The sequence below is a fragment of the Rhinopithecus bieti genome, unplaced genomic scaffold (genome assembly GCF_001698545.2).
Source record: "Rhinopithecus bieti isolate Rb0 unplaced genomic scaffold, ASM169854v2 scaffold_7212, whole genome shotgun sequence".
Classification (NCBI taxonomy): Eukaryota; Metazoa; Chordata; class Mammalia; order Primates; family Cercopithecidae; genus Rhinopithecus; species Rhinopithecus bieti.
In genome coordinates this window covers 199,278-207,059 of record NW_016806198.1, presented here as the reverse complement: position 1 = coordinate 207,059, position 7,782 = coordinate 199,278, and the positions used below count along the sequence as shown (strand labels likewise).

The following is a 7,782-nucleotide window of genomic DNA, read 5'->3' as shown; positions in this document are numbered from 1 at the left end:
TATATATATATATTATATATATTATATGTGTTTTATATATAATATATATGTAAAATATATATAATATATAAAGTATATATATTAGATTATGTATGTTACATATATTAGACTATATATTACATATATAAGGAAATATACATACATACAAAGTATATACACAAATAAATTTATATAAAGTTATTTATGTAAATAACTCATATATATATATTTATTTATTTATGGGTGTGTGTGTGTGTCTATATATATATGCTTCCTGTGCTCAGCACCAACAGGTACACCAATTCAGAAGAAGAGGATGAAAATCACGACCCAAGAAGAGGTGCTGACCAATGACTTGAAAGAAGGGGTTCAAAATTGATTCCAGGCAGCACTGCAAAAACATAGAAAAGGTTTGCCTGTCTATTTATCCTCAATGATGTCCTCATTAGAAAAGTAAAAAGCTGAAGAAGCCCTCGTTTGAATGGGGAAAACTCATGGAGCGTCATGGTGAAGGTAGCAGCTCTGGAAAATCCACTGGGGATGAGACAGGTGCTAAAGATATATGAGCTGATGAATATAAACCACCAGTCCAAGAATCTGTTTAAAGTTCAGAGTTATAATAGTGTCAAACAAAAAGTCCTATTTGTGATGGTCAAAAAAAAAAAAATTAAAAATCAAAACAGTAAATTTTCTGGAGCCAGAGAGAAATAACCAGTCAAAAGTCCCCCGATGGGTTTATGCCTCCTGTGCTTCTAGAGTAGCCTAGAGATCAATATGACTGCAGCAGACTGAGCAAGGAAAAGATGTAGGAGATGATATCATGGAATTACAAGGTGGCAGTGGGGTCATGTAATGTCTTCTAAGGCCACAGTAAGGATTTTAGCCTTTAGTCTGGGGAACATCAGGCCACCAGAGGGCTTTGCCAAGAAGAGGAGATTATCTGATTTACATTTTAAAAGATTGTAAGAACTTCTGTGTTGCAAATAAAGACTCCTTCCATGATGGTGCAAGTTAAGATTTTTTTGACTTTACAGTGGTGTATGGTATTAAAGCTATAGGCGTTCAGTTGAAATCATTCTCTGAATTTTGAAATGTGATCTTTTCCTAGACTAATGATATGCAGTGTGATACTCTCTTGCAATGCTGGGCAGCATTGAGGAGCGGCAGCTCCCCATCAGCCACATGATCACGAGGTTTGATATGGTTTGGCTCTGTGTCCCCTCCCAAATCTCATCTTGAATTATACTCCCATAATTCCCAAATGTTGTTGGAGGGCCCAGTGGGAGATAATTGAATCATGGCATGGGGTAGCAGGGGGTCCCCCATACTGTTCTCATGGTGGTGAATAGTCTCACAAGAGCTGATGGTTTTATTGGGTTTCCACTTTTACATCTTCCTCATTCTCTCTTTGCCTGCTGCCATCCATGTAAGATGGAAATTGCTCCTCTTTGCCTTCTGCAATGATTGCAAGGTTTCTCCAGCCTTGGAACTGTAAGTCCAGTTAAACCTCCTTCTTTTGTAAATTGCGCAGTCTTGGGTACGTCTTTATCAGCAGCATAAAAATGGACTAATACAATTAATTCATATCGGGAGTGGGGCACAGCTGAGAAGATACCCAAAAATGTGGAAGTGACTTTGGAACTGGGTAACAAGCAGAGGTTGGAATGGTTTGGAGGGTTCAGAAGACAGGAATATATGTGAAAGTTTGGAACTTCCTAGAGACTTGTTGAATGGCTTTGCCCAAAATACTGATAGCAATATGGACAATAAGGTCCCGGCAGAGGTGGTCTCAGACGGACATGAGGAACTTGCTGGGAACTGCAACTAAGGTGACTCTTGTTATGTTTTAGCAAAGAAACTGGAGGCATTTTGCCCCTGCCCTAGCAATATGTGCAACTTTGAACTTGACAGAGATGATTTAGGGTATCTGGAGGAAGAAATTTCTAAGCAACAAAGCATTCAAGCAGTGACTTGGGTGTGTTAAAAGCATTCAGTTTTAAAAGGGAAACAGAGAATAAAATATTGAAAAATTTTCAGCCTGACAAGGAGATAGAAAAAAAATTCCCATTTTCTGAGGAGAAATTCAAGCCAGCTGCAGAAATTTGCATAAGTAACAAGAAGCCAAATGTTAATCCCCAAGACAATGAGGAAAATGTCTCCAGGGCATGCCAGAGGTCTTCATAGCACCCCTTCACTGGCCAGAGGCCTAGGAGGAAAAAGTGGTTTTGTGGGCTGGGCCCAGGGTCCTGGAGCTGTATGCAGCCTAGGGACTGGGTGCTCTGTGTCTCAGCTGCTCTAGCCATGGCTGAAATGAGCCAATGTAGAGCCCAGGCCATGGCTTCAGATGGTGCAAGACCCAAACCTTGGAAGCTTCCATGTGGTGTTGAGCCTGTGGGTGCCCAGAAGTCAAGAACTGATGCTTGGGAACCTCCATCTAGATTTCAGGAGATGTATGGAAATGCCTGTATGCCCAGGCAGAAGTTTGCTGCAGGGACGAGGCTCTCATGGAGAACCTCTGCTAGGGCAGTGTGGAAGAGAAATATGGGGTAGGAGCCCCCATACAAAATCCCTTCTGGGGCATCGCTTAGCAGAGCTGTGAGAAGAGGGCCACCGTCCTCCAGACCCTACAATGGTAGATCATCTGACACCTTGCACCATGCACCTGGAAAAGCTACAGACTCCATGCCAGCAGGGAGGGAGGTTGTACCCTGCAGAGCCACAGGGGTGGAGCTGCCCAGGACCATGAGAACTCACCTCTTGAATCAGTGTGATGTAGCTGTGAGATATGGAGTCAAAGAAGGTCATTCTGGAGTTTTAAATTTTGACTGCCCTGCTGGATTTTGGATTTTCATGGGCCCTGTAGCCTCTATGTTGTGACCAATTTCTCCCATTTGGAATAGTTGTATTTACCCAATGTCTGTACCCTCATTGTATCTAGGAAATAACTAGCTTGCTTTTGATTTTAAAGGCTCATAGGTGGAAGGGACTTGCCTTGTCTCATATGAGACTTTGGATTGTGGGCTTTTGAGTTACTGCTGAAATGAGTTAAGACTTTGGGGGACTGTTTGAATAGCATGATTCGTTTAAAATGTGAGGACATGAGATTTGGCATGAGCCAGGGATGTGATGATATGGTTTGTCTATGTCCCCACCCAAATCTCATCTTGAATTGTACTCCTGTAATTCCCACGTGTTGTGGGAGGGACCTGGTGGGAGATAATTGAATCATGGCATGAGGGGAGCAGTGGCCCCATACTGTTCTCATGGTCATGAATAAGTCTCATGAGATCTGATGGTTTTATCAGGGGTTTCTACTTTTGCGTCTTCCTCATTCTCTCTTTGCCTGCTGTCCCATGTAAGATGGGACGTGTTCTTCCTTACCTTCAGCCGTGGTTATGAAGCTTCCCCAGCCACGTGGAACTGCAAATCCAATTAAATTTTCTTTTGTAAATTGCCCAGTCTCAAGTATGTCTTTTCAGCCATGAAAATGGACTAATACAAGGGTAAACAACCAATACTTAAAATAATTTTGAAGAACACTATGCCTGGCAAACCATCCACAAGTGTGGATTTTCCAGTGCCTCTGAAAGCTATTCTTGAGCCTCATTGGCAGAGACAGAACTTGATGATCCTGTCACGGTAGCATCCTCTGCACCCTGCAATTCATTTTAATTCAATACCTCAGATGTTCTCCAGGCCCAACATGCTTTAAACTCTGTGCATTAATGGTGAGTACTTATGCAACGATTCTGTTTTTCACTGTCAGTTCAGTGTTCAATAAATTACATGAGATGTTCAACACTTTATTATAAAATAGACTTTGTGTTAGATGATTTTGCCCAACTGTAGGGTAATGTAAGCATTTTGAGCATATTTAAGGTAGACTGGGCTAAGCTATGATGTTAAGTGTGTTAAATGTGTTAAATGTGTGTGTTTTTTTTTAAAATTATTTATGAGATTTTCATCTTACAATGTGTATATTGGGACACAACCCCATTGTAAGTTGAGGAGCATCTATAGCCTAGGTGGAGGAGGAACAAATGTAGAAGCAGAATACTAAATTAATAAGAGTATCTACTGCAATAATCCAGGTGAGAGACGATGTGGCTTTGACTAGGGTGTGAGGAGTGGAAGTAACAAGGTTTAGCAGTATTTTAAAGTATTTTTATGTATTCTCTTACAGAAATTTAGTGATATTGTAACTCATGCATTTACATAAGAAAATTACCTCTTGTCAAATTCAGCAATGACTTGTACATTACTAAAGCCAATGGTCAAATCTCACCCCTCATCTCATAGGATCTGCTGCCTGATTAAAAGGTAGATTATCCATCTATAGTGAAGACAAAGCAAATAGGTACAAAAGCTCATAGGGAGGCAATCAGGAATTCAGCTCTGGGCATGTGTAACCTGAGATGTCTATATTGTATAGGTAGTCAAATATATAAATTCAGAGTATAAGAGGAAAATTCCAGTTAGAGAGATACATTTTAGAGAGGTATGGTTGGTACTTTCAGTGAGGAGGCAGAATGAAATCAATAAGGGAGTGAATATCTCAGAGGAAGCAAAGGGGGCTGCTATAGTTTAGATGTTTGTTCCTTACAAACTTCATGTTGAAATTTAAACCCTATGTGTTGGTGTTGGTAGGTGGGTCTTAGTGGGAGATATTTGGGTCATGAGGGCAGATCCCTCAAGAATAGATTAATGCCCTTCCTTAAGGGTAAGTGAGTTCTCACTCTATTAGTTCCCAGGAAAAGAGGTTGTTAAAAAGTTCTGGCAGCACTTGCATCTCTCTCTTGCTTCCTCTCTCCACATGTGATCTCTGCACATGCTGGCTCCCCTTCACCTTCTGCTATAAGTGGAAGCAGCCTGATGCCCTTCCCAGTTGCCCAATCTTTAACTTTTTCAGACATCACAATTGCAAGCCAAATAAACAACATTTTTTTTCTTAATAAATCACCCAGTCCCTATATCCCTTTTAGCAACACAAAGCAGACTAAGGTGGGGACATTTGATATTAAGAAGTCAGAAAGAGAAGAAAAACTAACCAAAAGAATGAGAAGGGGTAGCAGCTAGTGGGGAAGGAATAAAATGAAAAGCAAGTGGTGTCTTGACTGATAAAAGTGGTGTGTCAAAGATATGGGAGTAATAATGAGTTGTGGTAAATACTTCTTCTAGGTCAAGTGAGACTAGGATGGAGAACTAACCAATGGTTTAGCAATGCAGAATTCATTGGTGATTTTGACCAGAGGCAGTTTATTTAGGTAAATTTGGACAAATCACAAAAACTCTGAGCTTGTGTCTAAATGCATAAAAAATGTTATATTAATTGGCCCATTTGCCATTATGTCAGAAGTACCATAAAATTGGTAAAGGATTAAAAACAGTGTAATATAATATGTCTTCTCTTATTATTGATTGACATTCCATGCACCTTTTGTCAGTAAACTCTATTAAACAACCATTTGCTATGCTTTTTTATCTTGTGTTTTTTTTTTTACTTATGTTAATCTAGATGCTCATACTCAGTGCTTTAAAAATAAAGATAAGACTTCTGAGAGTTAATAGAAATTATTTTACTAACTTTTCCCTTTAAACCATATCATTTATGTCTTTCTGATGGAGTATCTATTGCACTTTGTTTTAAATCTCATTTTTACAGCATTTTGACCTGTCAAGAAGCGTTCAATATGAGGCTTTGAACAAACTATTTTCTAAAAGGTGGTATGGATTTGCATTGTCTCATAAATACATATGTGAGTTCAAGTATTTAAAACAAGATTTATTTTGTTTGAGAATATAGGGTTATAGAAAATGTATGAGGATATGATTTGCTGCTGTTATGAAACCTGTGGCTCAGGGGAGAAAATATTTACATTTTTCTAATTCATATATTCATGTCTAAAATTAGCATATTAGTTTAGGTGTTTATTTAAATTATTCCTACCTTTTAATTTCTATGATTAATTTCTTAGAATGATGCTCAAAAAGCCTGAGTCCTCTCCTCTTGCTCTCCTCTCTCCTCCCAGACAACCTGAGCTTCACCACTCGCTCCACCTTCTCTACCATCTATGCAGGCACGGGGGCTCTGGTTCCTGGATCTTCCTGTCCTGCTCCACCAGCTTCCAAGTCGGCTTGGGGTCCAGGGTCCTGACTGCGGGAATGGCTGGGGTTCTGGCAGGAATTGGAGGCATCCAGAATGTGGAGACCATGCAAAGCCTGAACAACTGGCTGGCCTCCTACCTGGACAGACTGAGGAGCCTGGAGACTGAGAACTGGAAGCTGGAGAGCAAAATCCAGGAGCACCTGGAGAAGAAGGGACCCCAGGTCAGAGACTGGGGCCATTACTTCAAGACCATCGAGGACCTGAGTGCTCATATCTTCGCAAATATTGTGGATAATTCCTGCATTGTTCTGCAGATCGACAATGCCCTTATTGCTGCTGATGACTTTAGAGTCACCTATGAGACAGAGCTGGCCATGAGCCAGTCTGCAGAGAGCAACATCCATGGGCTCCGCAAGGTCACCGATGACACCAATGTCACTCAGCCACAGCTGGAGACAGAGATCGAGGCTCTCAAGAAGGAACTGCTCTTCATGAAAAAGTACCACGAAGAGGAAGTAAAAGGCTTACAAGCCCAGATTGCCAGCTCTGGGTTGACCGTGGAAATAGATGCCCTCAAATTGCAGGACCTCACCAAGATCATGGCAGACATTGAGGCCCAATACGATGAGCTGGCTCAGAAAAACCGAGAGGAGCTGGACAAGTACTAGTCTCAGCAGATGGAGGAGAGCACCACAGTGGTCACCACACAGTCCGTCGAGGTTGGAGCTGCTGAGATGATACTCATGGAGCTGAGACACACAGTTCAGTCCTTGGAGATCGACCTGGACTCGATGAGAAATCTGAAGGCCAGACTGGAGAACAGTCTGATGGAGGTGGAGGCCCGCTACGCACTGCAGATGGAACAGCTCAACAGGACCCTGATGCACCTGGAGTCCACGCTGGCACAGACCTGGACAGAGGGGCAGCACCAGGTCCAGGAGTAGGAGGCACTGCTGAACATCAAAGTCAAGCTGGAGGCTGAGATCGCCACATACCACCCCCTGCTGGAAGACGGTGAGGACTTCAATCTTAGTAATGCCCTGGACAGTAGCAACTCTATGCAAACCATCCAAAAGACCACCACCTGCCAGAGAGTGGATGGCAAAGTGGTGTCTGAGACCAATGACACCAAAGTTCTCAGACATTAAGCCAGCAGAAGCAGGGTACCTTTGGGGAGTAGGAGGCCAATAAAAAGTTCAGAAGTTAAAAAATAAAAAAAGAATGATGCTCAAAGATATTTGTTCCCATATTTCCAGTTACTTCCTTCCTTCCAGCTTTCCTGAATATCTTATTTTATTGTATTATAAATAACTTTTTAGGTGCACTATATTACTCTTTCAAAAAAAACCATTTAAAGTGTTTTTTTTAAGCTCAGTAAAATTTAATGGAAAAAAATAAGTTCATAATACAAATAGTTTAAGGTTCATTACACTAGTTTGAGGAAAATAATTAATACTAAAAGATAAATAATTAATATGAAAAGAAATGTTTTATGAAATTCAACTCTTTCACTCACCTAGCATTTAAGACCCATTTTTGAAAACAAAATCATTAAGTATAACCAGAACTTATAAAATATTACACAAGTAAAGTGAGTTAATGACTATATCCCTGAAGCAACCAAATTTCTGTAGATGTTTCAAAAATTGACAAAATATTTTAAGCAATCAATTAAGTAAATTTGAATAAACAATTAT

At 40.6% G+C, this 7,782-nt stretch overlaps 1 pseudogene; it reads left to right on the top strand.

Moving 5' to 3' along the window:
* LOC108531627 (keratin, type I cytoskeletal 18 pseudogene) overlaps nt 1-7,233 on the top strand; it is a 35,564-nt pseudogene extending 28,331 nt beyond the window's left edge.
* Nucleotides 7,234-7,782: the final 549 nt, after the last annotated feature.